Genomic DNA, 15,681 nt, shown 5'->3' on the forward strand with positions numbered 1-15,681 from the left:
CAATCCTGTGTAGTCCTTACTGAGTGTCATATTGTAATATAGTCTTCGGGAGAAATGTTCAACTGAGGTCTGTACTCCCTGTTCACTTACTGGTTACATGGTTATTTATCGCTGTTTACAGGGAGTGCAGGGTCATCAGGTGGTATCCAAATGACCACTCTTCCATTGAGCAGTAAATACATAACAGATCTGGCAGCATTTGTGGAATGAGAAACAGAGTTAACAAATCAAGTTAATGATTCATTATCAGATCAGAATGAGAAAAGGTTAGAAATGTAATAAGTTGGGAGTAAGGGAGAAGGTAGGGAAAAGAAAACAAAAATCTCTCGTATTTCAAGTCTATCTCACTCCTTCCCTTTCATTTCTTTCCCAATTTCCCCTTATTCAGAACTTATTGCAAGCAAGTATACAAATTAGGAGCAGGAATACACCATTCAGCCCTTTGAGCCTGCTGCACACTTCAATATAATCATAGCCAACCATCCAACTCAATACCCTGTTCCCACTTTCTTTCAAACCCTTTGATCCCTTTAGTCCTCAGAACAATATCTGCACCTTTCTTGAAAGTCTTCAATGTTTTGGCCTAAATAGTTTCTTGTGGCAGAGAATTCCAGAGACTCAGCACTCTGTGTGAAGAAATTCCTCTTCATCCCTGTCATACATGGTCTACCCCTTATCCCATGACTAACCACAAATCTTTGGTTATCAAGAATATCCTTTCTGCATATACCCTCACTAATCCTATTGGAATTTTATACGTTTCTGTAATTTTATATGTTTCTGTTTCTAAATTCCAGTGAATATAGCCCTAACTGACTCAGTATGTAAGTCACACTCTCCCACAAATCAATCTGATAAACGTTTGCAGCATCTTCATGAGCCAGAATATCCTTCCTCAGGTAAGGAGACCAAAACTGTACACAGTCCTCCAAGTAAGTCCTTACCATTGCCCTCAAATCTGCTTACTATAAAGGCCAACATACAATTTCCCTTCTTCACTGCCTCCTGCACCTGCATGTTTACTTTCACAACTGGTGTGGAAAGACACCCAGGTCTCATTTTACCTTCACCTTTCCCAATCTATCACTATTCAGATAATCAACATTCCTGCTTTTGCTACCAAACTGGATAACCTCATATTTACCTACATGCTACTGCATCTGCCATATATTGGCCCATTTACTTGTCCAAATCACACGGAAGCTTCTCCACATTCTCCTAACAGAACATAGAACATTACAGTGCAGTACAGGCCCTTCAGCCCTCAAAGTTGCACTGATCTGTAGAACCAATCCAAAACGTAGCAATCCTACACTCTTCCATTTTCACTTGTATGCTTATCCAATGATCATTTAAATGCCCTTAAAGTTGGTGAGCCTACCATAGAGTCATAGAGATGTACAGCATCCCCCGGCCCATGCAAGGACTGCCACAAACACAATGTAGGACAAACAGGAAAAAAGTTAGCCACTAGGATACACGAACACCAACTAGCCACAAAAAGACACGACCCCCTCTCCCTCATAGCCCTACACACGGATGAAAAAAAACCACCATTTCGACTGGGACAACACATCTATCCTGGGACAGGCTAAGCAAAGACATGCCAGAGAATTCCTAGAGGCCTGGCACTCCAACCACAACGTCATAAACAAACACATAGATCTAGATGCCATCTATCAACCCCTCAGAAAACGAACAGGAAATGACATCTCCACAAACCTCAGGAACCCCATCCAGGAGAACGATATAAATAGAAAGCAGGAGACAACAGCTTCGCTTCACTTGGAGGTCGCCACTGATGATGTTACCTAGCCAGGTAATGAAACATCTGGATATCAAACCTACAGCTCAGTGAGCAAACCTAAACCTCAACCTGAGCTACAAACCTTGCAATAACTCTTGCCCTGCAGTGTGTACCTATCCCTTTCTATTGCTAAAGTAAACATAAACTAATTGAGGTCACTATCACCAAAGTGCTCACCTACCTCCAAATCTGACACCTGACCAGGTTCATTACCCAGTGCCAAATACAGTGTGGCCTCGTCCCTTGTTGGCCTGTCTGCATACTGTGTCAGGAAACCTCCCGCACACATTAGATAAAAACTGACCCATATAAAATACTCAAACTATAGTATTTTCAATCGTAGAGATGTACAGCATGGAAACAGACCCTTTGGTCCAACCAGTCCATGCCGAACAGATATCCCAACCCAGCCAGCACCCTGCCAATATCCCTCCAAACCCTTCCTATTCATATACCCATCCAAATGCCTCTTAAATGTTGCAATTGTACCAGCCTCCAACACATCCTCTGGCAGCTCATTCCATACACGTACCACCTTCTGTGTGAAAAAGTTGCCCCTTAGGTCTCTCTCATATCTTTCCCCTCTCGCACTAAACCTATGCCCTCTAGTTCTGGAATCTCTGACCCCAGGGAAAAGACATTTTCTATTTATCCTATCCAAGCCCCTCAAAATTTTGTAAACCTCTATAAGGTCACCCCTCAGCCTCCGATGCTCCAGGGAAAACAGCCCCAGCCTGTTCAGCCACTCCCTGCAGCTCAAATCCTCCAACCCTGGCAACATCCTTGTAAATCTTTTCTCAACCCTTTCAAGTTTCACAACAACTTTCCGATAGGAAGGAGACCAGAATTGCACGCAGTATTCCAACAGTGGCCTAACCAATGTCCTGTACAGTCACAACATGAACTCCCAAATCCTGTACTAAGTAGTCTGACCAATAAAGGAAAGCATGCCAAACGCCGCCTTCACTATCCTATCTACTTGTAACTCCACTTTCAAGGAGCTATGAACCTGCACTCCCAGGTCTCTTTGTTCAGCAACACTCCCTAGGACCTTACCATTAAGTGTATATGTCCTGCTAATATTTGTTTTCCCAAAATGCAGCACCTCGCATTTATCTGAATTAAACTCCATCTGCCACTTCTCAGCCCATTGGCCCACCTGGTCCAGATCCTGTTGTAATCTGAGGTAACCCTCTTCCCTGTCCACTACACCTTCAATTTTGGTGTCATCTGCCAACTTCTAACTGTACCTCTTATGCTTGCATTCAAATCATTTATGTAAATGACAAAAGGTAGAGGACCCAGCACCGATCCTTGTGGCACTCCACTGGTCACAGGCCTCCAGTCTGAAAAACAACCCTCCACCACCACCCTCTGTCTTCCACCTTTGAGCCAGTTCTGTATCCAAATGGCTAGTTCTCCCTGTATTCCATGAGGTCTAATCTTGCTAATCAGTCTCCCATGGGGAACCTTGTTGAACGCTTTACTGAAGTCCATATAGATCACATCTACTGCTCTGCCCTCATCAATCTTCTTTGTTACTTCTTCCAAAAACTCAATCAGGTTTGAGAGACATGATTTCCCACGCACAAAGCCATGTTGACTATCCCGAATCAGTCCTTGCCTTTCCAAATACATGTACATCCTGTCCCTCAGGATTCCCTCTCAACAACTTGCCCACCACCGAGGTCAGGCTCACCAGTCTATAGTTCCCTGGCTTGTCTTTACCGCCCTTCTTAAACAGTGGCACCACGTTTGCCAACCTCCAATCAACCTCATGATTTGGAAAGTTAAAGTCTCCCATAACAACTACCCTGTTATTCTTATTCCTATCCAGAATTATCTTTGCTCTCCTTTCCACTACATCTCTGGAACTATTCTGAGGCCTACAGTTTCTTGTTTCTAACCTCAGCCCATACTACATCAGTAGACGAGTCCTCAAATGTTCTTTCTGCCACCGTAACACTGTCCTTGACTAACAATGTCACACTGCTCCATCTTTTACCATCTTCTCTGTTTTTACTGAAACATTTAAATCCTGGAACCTGCAATAACCATTCCTGTCCCTGCTCTATCCATGTCTCCAAAATGGCCACAACGTCGAAGACCCATGTCCCAACCAATGCTGCATGTTCACCCATTTTATTCCCGATGCTCCTGGCGTTGAAGTAAACACACTTCAAACCACCTTCCTACTTGCCTGTGCACTCTTGTGACCTTAAAACCTCACTTCTGACCACATTGCTGTCAACCTCCTGGATGCCGAACCTAGAATTTAGGTTCCCATCTCCCTGCTGAGTTAGTTTAAAGCCTCCCGAAGAGCATTCGCAAATTCCGCCCCCCCCTCCCCAGGATATTGGTGGTACTCTGGTTCAGGTGAAGACCATCCTGTTATAGAGGTCCCACCTACCCCAAAATGAACCCCAGTTATCAAGGTATCTGAAACCCTCCCTCCTGTACCATCCCTATAGCCATGTGTTCAACTCCTCTCTCTCTTTCTCCCTCTATTTCTCATCTTGCTAGCATATGGCATGGGCATCAAATCAGAGATGACAAACGCTAAGCTTCCACCCTCGCTCCCTGAATTTCTACCTTAAATCCCCATCCTTTTTCCTACCTATGTCACTGGTGCCTCTGTGGACCATGACTTAGGGCTGCTCCCGCTCCCCCGAAGGATCCCGAAAACACGATCTGAACATCACGAACCCTGGCACCTGGGAGGCAACACACCAATCTTGAGTCTCTCTTGTTCCCACTGAACCTCCAATCTGTCTCCCTAACTATGGAGTCCCCAGTGACTCATGCTCTACTCATCTCCCTCCTTCCCTCCTTCCCTCCTGAGCAACAGGGACAGACTCCGTGCCAGAGACCTGTGCCCTATGGCTGAGCCCTGGTAAGCCCTCACCCGCCAACAGTATCCAAAACGATATACTTGCTGTTGAGGAGAACGGCCACAAGGGTTCCCTGCACTGCCTGCCGATTCCCTTTCCGTCCTCTGACTGTAACCCATCTGCCTTTTTCTTGTACCTGAGATGTGACTAACTCCTTGTAACTCCTCTCAATAACCCCCTCTGCCTCCCGAATGATCCGAAGTTCATCCAGCTCCAGCTCAGGCTCCCTAACACAGTTTTCGAGGAAGTGGAGTTGGGTGCACTTCCCGCAGAGCAAGTCAGCAGGGACATTCGTGGTGACTTTTACCTTCCACATTCTGCAGGAGGAACATTCAACTGCCCTAACGCCATTCCCACTATTACAAATTCCCAAAGAGACTTTAAAAAAATGAAGAATATAAAACCTTAGTTCCCTTACCAGTCCAGTGCACAGAACCTTTTGTTAGGTTAGGGGAGGAAGATGGGTGGGAGACACTACCTAAGTAATGTTTCGGGTAACAAAACCACCGAAATATATTACTTCACTTACTCAGCTGTGCCGTGTCCGGTTCTGCTGAGCCTGCGCTCTGCCTATTCACGAGTAAGTTTTTAAATCGCTGACTCACCTTCGCATCAGCCCCCTCGTCCTCACTCCCACTCTTCCTGCTGCTAAAACACAGCTCACCGTTCTACTCAGCTTTGTGACTTCTGCACACTTGGAGATTTGACAAATAATTTCCTCATCTAAATCATTCATATAAATTGTGAATAGCTGAGGTTCAAGCACCGACTCCTGTGGTGACCATTAGTCGATACTTGACACTTGGAAAAAGATCAATTTCTTCCCCCTCTTTGAGAACCAGTTGGCAGAAAGGAAACAGTGCATCTCAGTACACTATCTCCAAACCCTTGCTCTTTCATTTTACACACTAATCTCTTATGTAGGACATTAGCAAAAGCCTTGTGAAAATCCAAGTTAACCACGTCCACTGGCTCCCCCTTATTACTCGACTGATTGTATCCTCAAAGCATTCCAACAGATTTGTCAAGCACAACTTCCCCTTTGTGAATCCATGCTGCCTCTGTGTGATCTTGTCATTATTGTCCAAGTGGTCTGCTATTGGATTTTTTATCATAAACTCTAACATTTTTCCCACTCCTGATGTCAGACTAACTGGTCTATAATTCATTATTTCCTCTCTGCCTCCCTTCTTAAATAGTGGAGATACATTAACTACCCTCCAACCCATTGGAACTATTAGAGTTTATAGAATTTTAGAAGTTGACCACTTGTTCATCTGGTATGTCTAGGGCTGCTTCCTTAAGGACTCTGGGATGGAGCTTTATAAGGCCCTTGGGATTTATCTACCTTTAAAATTGTTTGTTTTGCAGGACTGTTTCCCTGCTAATATTAATTTCTTTCAATTCTCCCTTCCTGTTAGGTCTTGTGATTTCCCCCATAATTTTTCGATGCTATTTGTGTTTTCCTTTCTGAGATAAAACAAAAGTATGTACTTAGTTGCCATTTCTTTGTCCGTTGTAAATTTGCCTGTTTCTGACAGTCAGGGACCTATATTTGTCTTTACTTATCTATCTCTCTTCAGATGCCTATAGAAGCTTTTGCTATCACTTTCTGTGTTTCCTACAAGCTTACTCTCGTACTCTATCTCGCCTTCCTTAGTCAGTCTGTTCACCTCCCTTTACTGAAATCTAAACTGCTCCAAATCTCACATCTGTTGCTCTTTTTGGTCAATTTAAGAGTGATTGCCTTTGACATCTCAGTCGCATTTAAGAAGTCCTAGAAAAACTAGAGTCATGGGAATTGGGCAAACTGTATTAGTTGGAGTCATACCTGGCACATCGGAGGTTGGTTGTGGCTGCTGGAGATCAGAGTCAAAAAGTGTGGCACTGGAAAAGCACAACAGGTCAGGCAGCATTCAAGGAGCAGGAGAATTGATGTTTTGGGCATAAGCCCTTTATCAGGAATGTGAAAGGTCTTATTTCCGATATGTTGATTCTCCTGCTCCTCGAATGCTGCCTGACCTGCTGCACTTTTCCAGTGCCACACTTTTTGACTCTGAGGACTGCAGATGCTAGAGATCACTTTCTCCAAGTTGCGAGAGATCAGTCGTTTTAGTTCAAGACGATCTCTGCAGGGGTTCCTCAGGGTAGTCCCCAGCACTTTCAGTTGCTTTACTGGTGACCTTCTCTCCATCATAAGCCAGAAGTGGAATGTTCATTTATGGTTGTATAATATTTATCACCATTTGTGCCTTGTCAGATACTGAAGCTGTTCATGTCCAAATGCAGTGAGACATAGACAGCATTTGGTCTTGGGCTGGCAAGTAGCACATGATATAAGCATTTCACAATTGCCAGGCAATGACCATCTCAACAAGAGAGAATCTTAACCATTGCCCCATAACATTTGATGTTGTCACCTTCACTGTAATGGATTGAATTGAATTTATTGTCACGTGTTCTGAGGCACAGTGAAAATCTTTATCTTGCGAGCAATGCAGGCAGACCACAGTTAAGTAGCGTAGATAAGTAAATAATAGGTAAACAGCAGCAAAAACAAAAACACAGGTACAGGCGAATGTTAAGAGTTTGTGAGTCCTTTAACAACGGAAGGGTAGAAACTGTTTTGAAACAGCAGGTGCATGTCCTGGGGGTTACCATTGACCATAAATTGAACTGGGCCATCCACAGTAGCTACAAGAGCAGCAGCATCAAACAAGGCTGCGTCCTCACTTCCACACTCTTTGGGATTTATTTTGCCGTGTTCCTGAAACATGCCTTTGACACCACAATGGAAGGGATTTACCTATGCAAGTATGGACAAATCCCAAGCTGACAGTGAAGACAAAAATATCAGTCTCCAATGCCTGCGTCCTAAGCACTCAGCTGTATGCCACTCACACACAGACTACATGTCTCAGACAGGAGAGAAGACTGAACAACTTCCCCTTGAGTATCCTCTGTATCCTGGGCATATCCTGGCAAGACAGAGCGTCCAATGCAGCGGTCCTATCTCATGCATGTACACTCTGCTCAGGCAGTGGAGACTGCGCTGGCTGGGCCATGCCCACTGCATGGAAGACGGCCGCACCCCAAAGGGTGTCCTCTATGGAGAACTTGCATCCAGGAAGAGACCCACTGGGCGCCTGTAGCTGTGCTACAAGGACATCTCTATGAGGGACATGAAGGCACATGATATTGTGTTGGAGTCTTGGGAAAGGCATGCAGGTGACACTACGAGATGGAGAAGAACCCTAAACCAACACCTCAAAACGGGGGAAAGAAAGCTGATGAGTGCTGCAGCAGACAAGCAGGCACACAGGAAGGAGTGCAGCAGCTCGAGCAGATCAGTGACCACATACAGATGTGACCTCTGCGACCGGGACTGTCACTCCAGCATTGGTCTCTTCAGTCACAAGCGACGTTGCTTCAGGGAAACAGAAAGCCTGAACAACGAAGGTGCAACTCATGGTCTACCACAGCTGAAAGGGGCCTCACACTACAAGAGCAGTTTAGGCACTAGGAATCCTGTATTGAATAAACTAACCACCTGACTCCCCAAAGCCCGTCCAGCATTAACAAGGTCCAAAATTGAATACTTTACACTTGCCCAGATGCTCAATGAACCTGACATCATCCAGGGCAAAGCAGTTCACTTGATTGGGACCACATTCACTCCCCCCACCGCTGATGGTCAGTAACAGCAATCTGTACCATGCACAACCAAAATTCATCAAAGCTCTTGGATAGCCCTTTCCAAACCCACAATGTCTAGCATTTGGAATGACAAGGGCTGATGATGCATGGGAGCATCAACCCCAGAGAGTTCCCCTCCAAGCCCACAGAGTGGTGGGGGCATGGAATGCGCTTCCTGTGGGAGTGGCAGTCAGAATCATTGGTGACCTTTAAGCGGCAATTGGATAGCTACATGGATGGGTGCTTAAGCTAGGACAAATGTTCGGCACAACATCGTGGGCCGAAGGGCCTGTTCTGTGCTGTATTGTTCTATGTTCTCAGCCCCTCATCATCCAGATTTGAAAATATATCACTATTCCTTCACCGTTACTTGGCCAATGTCATGGAATTACTTGCCAACAGCATTGTGGACTACATGGATAGTAGCATTTTAAGACGACAGCTCACACCATTTTCTCAAGCACTGTTAGACATGGGAAACCATGGCTGCGCCCCCCAACATCCAGTCAAAGATAACAATGTCTGCCTTCTTTAACAACATGATTGCTTCTGTCACCCTTCGGGACTTTTCGCAGAGACATGATAAACTGTATGCAAATTCATATTATTGAAGTGATAAAAAGAAATTATATTTTCAAGAATCATCTTCCAATATGATGAGTCAATTGCTATCATAATCAGCTTAATTCGTTTATTAAATTGTTCCACATGCAAAGAGTATCGAATTTTAGATAACAAAGTAACACCCTTTAAAATATGATTCTGGAAATCACAGTATTTCTGCATGACCAAAAATGTAGGGTAATGCACAGAGCATCATTCTGTTCGAGAGTAGACTTCTTTAGGAGTATCTGAAGCTATGCAGCATGCAGAAAGTTCTTTGCCATACTGAGAGGAAAAATCAGTCTGGTAAATGGAATTTGCCCTTGGGTTTCTGTTTATGAGTTAAATTTTGAACAGAGTCGGCAGGGACATAAGAATTTGGAAATCCTATCCCTGCACAGGACACTGAACTGGGTACTTTTTTTAAAATTTCCAAGCTAACCCAATCACAAAATAATCCTAGACAGCAATTAATCACACTTTCTGCAGTGCTCTCCAATCCTTTTGGTGGTAGCTGTCACAACTTGCTCTGTATTTGTAATGAATGTGTTCTGATCTACTTGACATAACTTTGACCCCAGTAAAGCGTAGGAGATTGTGAAGACAGATGGTGAGCTGGACTGATAACTGAAGCAATTTTGCTTTTGAATGCTGCTTCACTGCTGTCTGACCTCTTTGTAAAGCAGTTGAAGTGATTTTTTTCATTAACTAATGGCATAAATGTAAGCATTATTCCCACACTGGGCTGAGTTCACTGGTTTCTTTAGTGACATGAAAGATACGACAGGCAGCTTTTGTGGAACAAAAACAGAAATTGCTGGACGAACGTTGTAGGTCTGGCAGCATCTGTGGAGAACAGACAGTTAATGGTCATAGTCTAGTGACCCTTCTAACCATCACTGGACCCAAAATGTTATCCCTTGCTTTCTCTCCACAGATGTTGTCAAACGTACTGAGTGTCTCCAGCAGTTTCTGATTTGTTTCAAATTTCAAGGGCAGTTCCTTGTATCATTTTAGATAGCTTTTGTGCCCCTGCATTAGTCAGAAAATAATAAACTAAAGTTGCCATCTTTAGATCACAATCTGGGCACCTAGATGGAAGTGGGTGAGGGCACCTTCAAATTTGGCTGTGATGTACCAAGTGTTCTAATTGTTAATATTATGAAGATATCATTGGTGAAATCATGTGTCAATATGGAATCCAAACCTAGGGGCAGCATGGTGGCTCAGTGATTAGCACTGCTTCAAGGTTTTGTGCCTCACAAACCTTATTAAGTTCTTTGAGATGATGACCAAACAGGTGGATGAGGGTAAAGCAGTTAATATGGTGTGTGATTTCATTAAGGTGTTTGATAAGGTTCCCCACGGTCGGCAATTGTACAAAATATGGAGGCATGGGATTGAGGGCGATTTAGCAGTTTGGATCAGAAATTTGCTAAGCTGAAAGAAGACAGGTTGGTGATTTTTGGGAAATGTTCATCCTGGAGCTCAGTTACTAGTGCTGTACTGCAAGGATTTGTTTTGGGGCCACTGCTGTTTGTTATTTTCAAAAATGACCTAGATGAGGGGGTAGACAGATGGGTTAGTAAATTTGCGAATGACACTAAGGTTGGTGGAGTTGTGGATTGTGCTGAAAGATGTTGCAGGATAGAGAGAGACATAGATAAGTTGCAGAGCTGGGCTGACAGGTGGCAAATGGAGTTTAATGAGTGAAAGTGTGAGGTGATTCACTTTGGAAGGAGCAACAGGAATAGAGTGCTGGGCTAATGGTAAGATTCTTGATAGTGCAGATGAGCAGAGACAATAGGTGCAGGAGTAGGCCATTCTGCCCTTCGAGCCTGCACCACCATTCGATATGATCATGGCTGATCATCCTTAATCAGTATCCTGTCTCCATACCCTTGATTCCACAATTCTAAAGAGCTCTATCCAACTCTTTCTTAAATGAATCCAGAGACTGGGCCTCCACTGCCCTCTGGGGCAGAGCATTCCACACAGCCACCACTCTCTGGGTGAAGAAGTTTCTCCTCATCTCTGTCCTAAATGGTCTACCCCGTATTTTTAAGCTGTGTCCTCTGGTTCAGCACTCACCCATCAGCGGAAACATATTTCCTGCCACCAGAGTGTCCAATCCTTTAATAATCTTATATCTCTCAATCAGATCCCCCCTCAGTCTTCTAAACTCACGGGTATACAAGCCCAGTCGCTCCGTCTTTCAGCGTAAGGTAGTCCTGCCATTCCAGGAATTGACCTCGTGAACCCATGCTGCACTCCCTCAATAGCCAGAATGTCTTATCTCAAATCTGGAGACCAGAACTGCACACAATACTCCAGGTGCGGTCTCACCAGGTCCTGTACAGCTGCAGAAGGACTTCTTTGCTTCTATACTCAATCCCTCTTGTTATGAAGGCCAGTATGCTATTAGCCTTCTTCACTACCTGCTGTACCTGCATGCTTACCTTCATTGACTGGTGTACAAGAACACCCAGATCTCTTTGTACTTATTCTTTACCTAAATTGATTCCATTTAGGTAGTAATCTGCCTTCCTGTTCTTGCCACCAAAGTGGATAACCATACATTTATCCACATTAAACTGCATCTGCCATGCATCTGACCACTCACCTAACCTGTCCAGGTCACCCTGTAATCTCCTAACATCCTCCTCACATTTCACCCTGCCACCCAGCTTAGTATCATCAGCAAATTTGCTAGTGTTATTACTAATACCATCTTCTATATCATTAATATATATGAAAAGCTGCGGTCCCAGCACTGATCCCTGCGGTATCCCACTGGTCACTGCCTGCCATTCCAAAATGGAGCCGTTTATCACTACTCTTTGTTTCCTGTCAACCAATCAACTTTCAATCCAAGTTAGTACTTTGCCAACCATGTGCCCTAATTTTGCTCACTAACCTCCTATGTGGGACTTTATCAAAAGCTTTCTGAAAGTCCAGATACACTACATCTACTGGATCTCCCTTGTCCATCTTCAGAGTTACATCCTCAAAAAATTCCAGAAGATTAGTCGAGTATGATTTCCCCTTCATAAATCCATGCTGACTCTGACCTATCCTGTTACTACTATCCAGATGTGTCGTAATTTCATCCTTGAAAATAGACTCCAGCATCTTTCCCACCACTGACGTCAGACTAACTGGTTTATAATTGCCTGCTTTCTCTCTCCCACCTTTCTTAAAAAGTGGTACAACATTAGCCACCCTCCAATCTGCAGGAACTGATCCTGAATCTATCGAACTCTGGAAAATAATCACCAACGCATCCACGATTTCTCGAGTCACCTCCTTCAGTACCCTGGGATGTAGGCCATCAGGCCCCGGGGACTTATCAACCTTCAGACATAACAGTCTCTCCAACACCAATTCCTGGCAAATATAAATTCCCTTAAGTTTAGGTCCTTCAGCCACTGTTACCTCAGGGAGATTGCTTGTGTCTTCCCCAGTGAACACAGATCTGAAGTACCAATTCAATTCTTCTGCCATTTCTTTGTTCCCTGTAATATATTCCCCTGTTTCTGTCTTCAAGGGCCCAATTTTAGTCTTATCCATTTTTTTGCCTTTCACACACCTAAAAAAGCTTTTACTTTCCTCCTTTATATTTTGGCCAGTTTACCTTCATACCTCATTTTTTCTCTGCGTATTTCCTTCTTAGTAATCCTCTGTTGTTCTTTAAAAGCTTTCCAGTCCTCCGTTTTCCCACTTATCTTTGCTATGTTATACTTTTTCTCTTTTAACTTTATATGTTTCTTAACTTCCCTCATCACCCACGGCCACCCATGCCTCCTCCTGGGATCTTTCTTCCTTTTTGGAATGAACTGATCCTGCACCTTCTGCATTATACACAGAAATATCTACCATTGTTGGTCCACTGTCAGCCCTGCTAAGGTATTGCACCATTGAACTTTGGCCAGCTCCTCCCTCATTTATACGTTCCCTTTATTCAACTGAAATATTGTCACTTCTGATTGTATCCTCTCCCTCTCAAGTTGCAGATTGAAGCTTATTGTATTATGGTCACTACTTCCCAATGGCTGCTTCATTTCGAGGTCCCTGATCAATTCTGGTTCGTTGCACAATATCAGATCCAGAATTGCCTTCTCCCTGGTCGGCTCCAGCATCAGCTGTTCTAAGAATCCACAAGGCACTCCACAAAGTCTCTTTCTTGAGGTCCAATACCATCCTGATTCTCCCAGTCAACCTGCATGTTGAAATCCCCCATAACAATTGTAGTAACATCTTTGCGAAAGGCCAATTTCAGCTCCTTATTCAACTTACATCCGACATCCATACTACTGTTTGGGGGCCTGTAGATAACTCCCAAGAGGGTCTTTTTACCCTTAGAATTTCTCAGCTCTATCCATACTGACTCTACATCCCTTGATTCTAGGTCCCCCTACGTAAGGGACTGAATATCATCCCTTACCAACATGGCTACCCACCCCCTCTGCCCGTCAGTCTGTCCTTATGATAGCACGTGTAGCCTTGAATATTCATTTCCCAGGCCCTGTCCACTTGAAGCCACGTCTCAGTTATCTCCACAATATCGTATCTGCCAATTTCCAAAAGAGCCTCAAGCTCATCCATCTCATTTCTAATGCTTCGTGCATTCATGTATAGTATTTTTAATTTGTTACTGCCCTCACCCTTCCCATCAACTTCTATTTCACTCAACCTTACAGCATGATCCCTTTTTGAGTTTTCTGCTTCATTGATACAGCTGTCTTTCTTGACTTCCCTTGTTGTAACTTTCCCTTCAATTTCCTTCTTAAACATCCAGTTTGTCCCCTCCCCCCCGCTACTTAGTTTAAACGTAGCTGTGTTGCAGTAGCAAACCTGCCTGCCAGAATGCTGGTCCCCAACCTATTAAGGTGCAAACCGTCTCTCTTGTAGAATTTATGCTTACCACAAAACATACCCCAGTGATCCAAGAACTTAAATCCTTGCTCCCTGCATCAGTTCCCCAGCCACACGTTCAAGTCCATTATCTCCCTGTTTCTGGCCTCACCAGCCCGAGGAACTGGAAGCAAACCGGAGATAACCACCTTGGACGTCCTGCTTTTCAGCCGCCTTCCTAGTTCTCCGAAGTCCCGCTGCAGTATGTTCCTCCTCTTCTTCCCCATATCATTTGTGCCGACATGTACCACCACCTCTGGCTCTTCACCTTCATCCTTGAGGATTTCCTGCACTCTGTCTGTGATGTCTTTAACCCTGGCACCAGGAAGGCAACACACCATCCTTAAGTCCCATCTGCTGCCACAAAAACCCCGGTCAGTTCCTCTCACTATGGAGTCCCCTTTTACCACGGATCTATGCGATGTCCGACTCTTCTGCTCTGTCTCCACGCAAATGTTTGATTGACAGACCTGGCCGCTTCGCGGACTGGCATTGTCAGCTGTCTCTACTGTTTCCAAAAGATTCAACTTGTTCCTGACAGGTACTTCCCCCGGGGTCTCTTACACCTGTCTCCTCTCTGCCTTCCTCATCGTCTGCTCTCTTCTGGTATGGTCGGTGTAATAACCTCACTGAAGGTCTTGTCCAGAAAGATCTCATTCTCTCGGATGAGCCTAAGGTCCTCGAGTTCTTTCATCAGTGCTGCAATATGCTCGGTCAATAGCTGAATGTGCACACACTTTCCACACATATACGAGCCAGACACACCAGAGTCGTTGACCTCCCACATCAAGCACGTAGCGCACTGAACCAGCTTGGCAGTCATGTCTTCACCCTCTTCAACTCTGGCGTAATCACTTCACTCAACCTCCTTGTCAAAGACTCCAGAGCTAAAGCCTCACGCTTCAATCCACAGGAACTTCCTTGGACCCTCTTTTTGGGGCAAGTATGTGGACCTTTAATTTAGGTAAGAGGAGGAGGGTGGGAGGGAGGCCCTACTTTGTAGGACCTGGGATCTAGAACACACCACTCAAATAATACTCACTTACCTTCCCAATCGGCTTTGCGCTCTGACTTCACTTCCGCCCAGCACCCACCATTCTCTGCTGCAAAAAGATCTCTATGTCCATGTACGTAGATCCCTGACATTTGCCACCCAGGTTGATAGGGTTGTTAAAAAGGCATATGGTGTGTAAGCTTTTATTGGTAGAGGGATTGGATTTCGGAGCCACGAGGTCATGCTGCAACTCTACAAAACTCTGGTGCAGCCGCACTTGGAGTATTGCGCACAGTTCTGGTCACCACATTATCGGAAGGATGTGGAAGCTTTGGAAAGGGTTCAGAGGAGATTTACTAGGATGTTGCCTGGTATGGAGGGAAGGGCTTCAGAGGAAAGGCTGAGGGACTTGAGGCTGTTTTGGTTAGAGAAAAGAAGGTTGAGAGGTGACTTAATTGAGACATATGCGATAATCAGAGGGTTAGCTAAGGTGGACAGGTAGAGCCTTTTTCCTTGGATGGTGATGGCTAGCACGAGGGGACATAGCTTTAACGAGAGGGATGATAGATACAGGACAAATATCAGAGGTAGTTTCTTTACTCAGAGTAGTTAGAGCGTGGAATGCCCTGCTTGCAACAGTAATAGACTTGCCAACTTTAATGGCATTTAAACGGTCATTTAATAAGCACATGAATGAAAATGTAATCATGTAGGATAGATGAGTTTCAGATTGGTTCCACAGGTCGGCACAACATCAAGGGCTGAAGGACCTGTAT

At 44.5% G+C, this 15,681-nt stretch overlaps 1 protein-coding gene across 9 annotated transcripts in view; it reads left to right on the forward strand.

Annotated features, from left to right (window-relative positions):
• The window catches only part of osbpl8 (oxysterol binding protein-like 8), a 372,304-nt gene that overhangs the window by 272,733 nt on the left and 83,890 nt on the right, over positions 1-15,681 (forward strand). The gene's annotated exons all lie outside the window — the stretch shown is intronic.

Source organism: Chiloscyllium punctatum, chromosome 32, assembly GCF_047496795.1.
Source record: "Chiloscyllium punctatum isolate Juve2018m chromosome 32, sChiPun1.3, whole genome shotgun sequence".
In the NCBI taxonomy this organism is placed as follows: domain Eukaryota; kingdom Metazoa; phylum Chordata; class Chondrichthyes; order Orectolobiformes; family Hemiscylliidae; genus Chiloscyllium; species Chiloscyllium punctatum.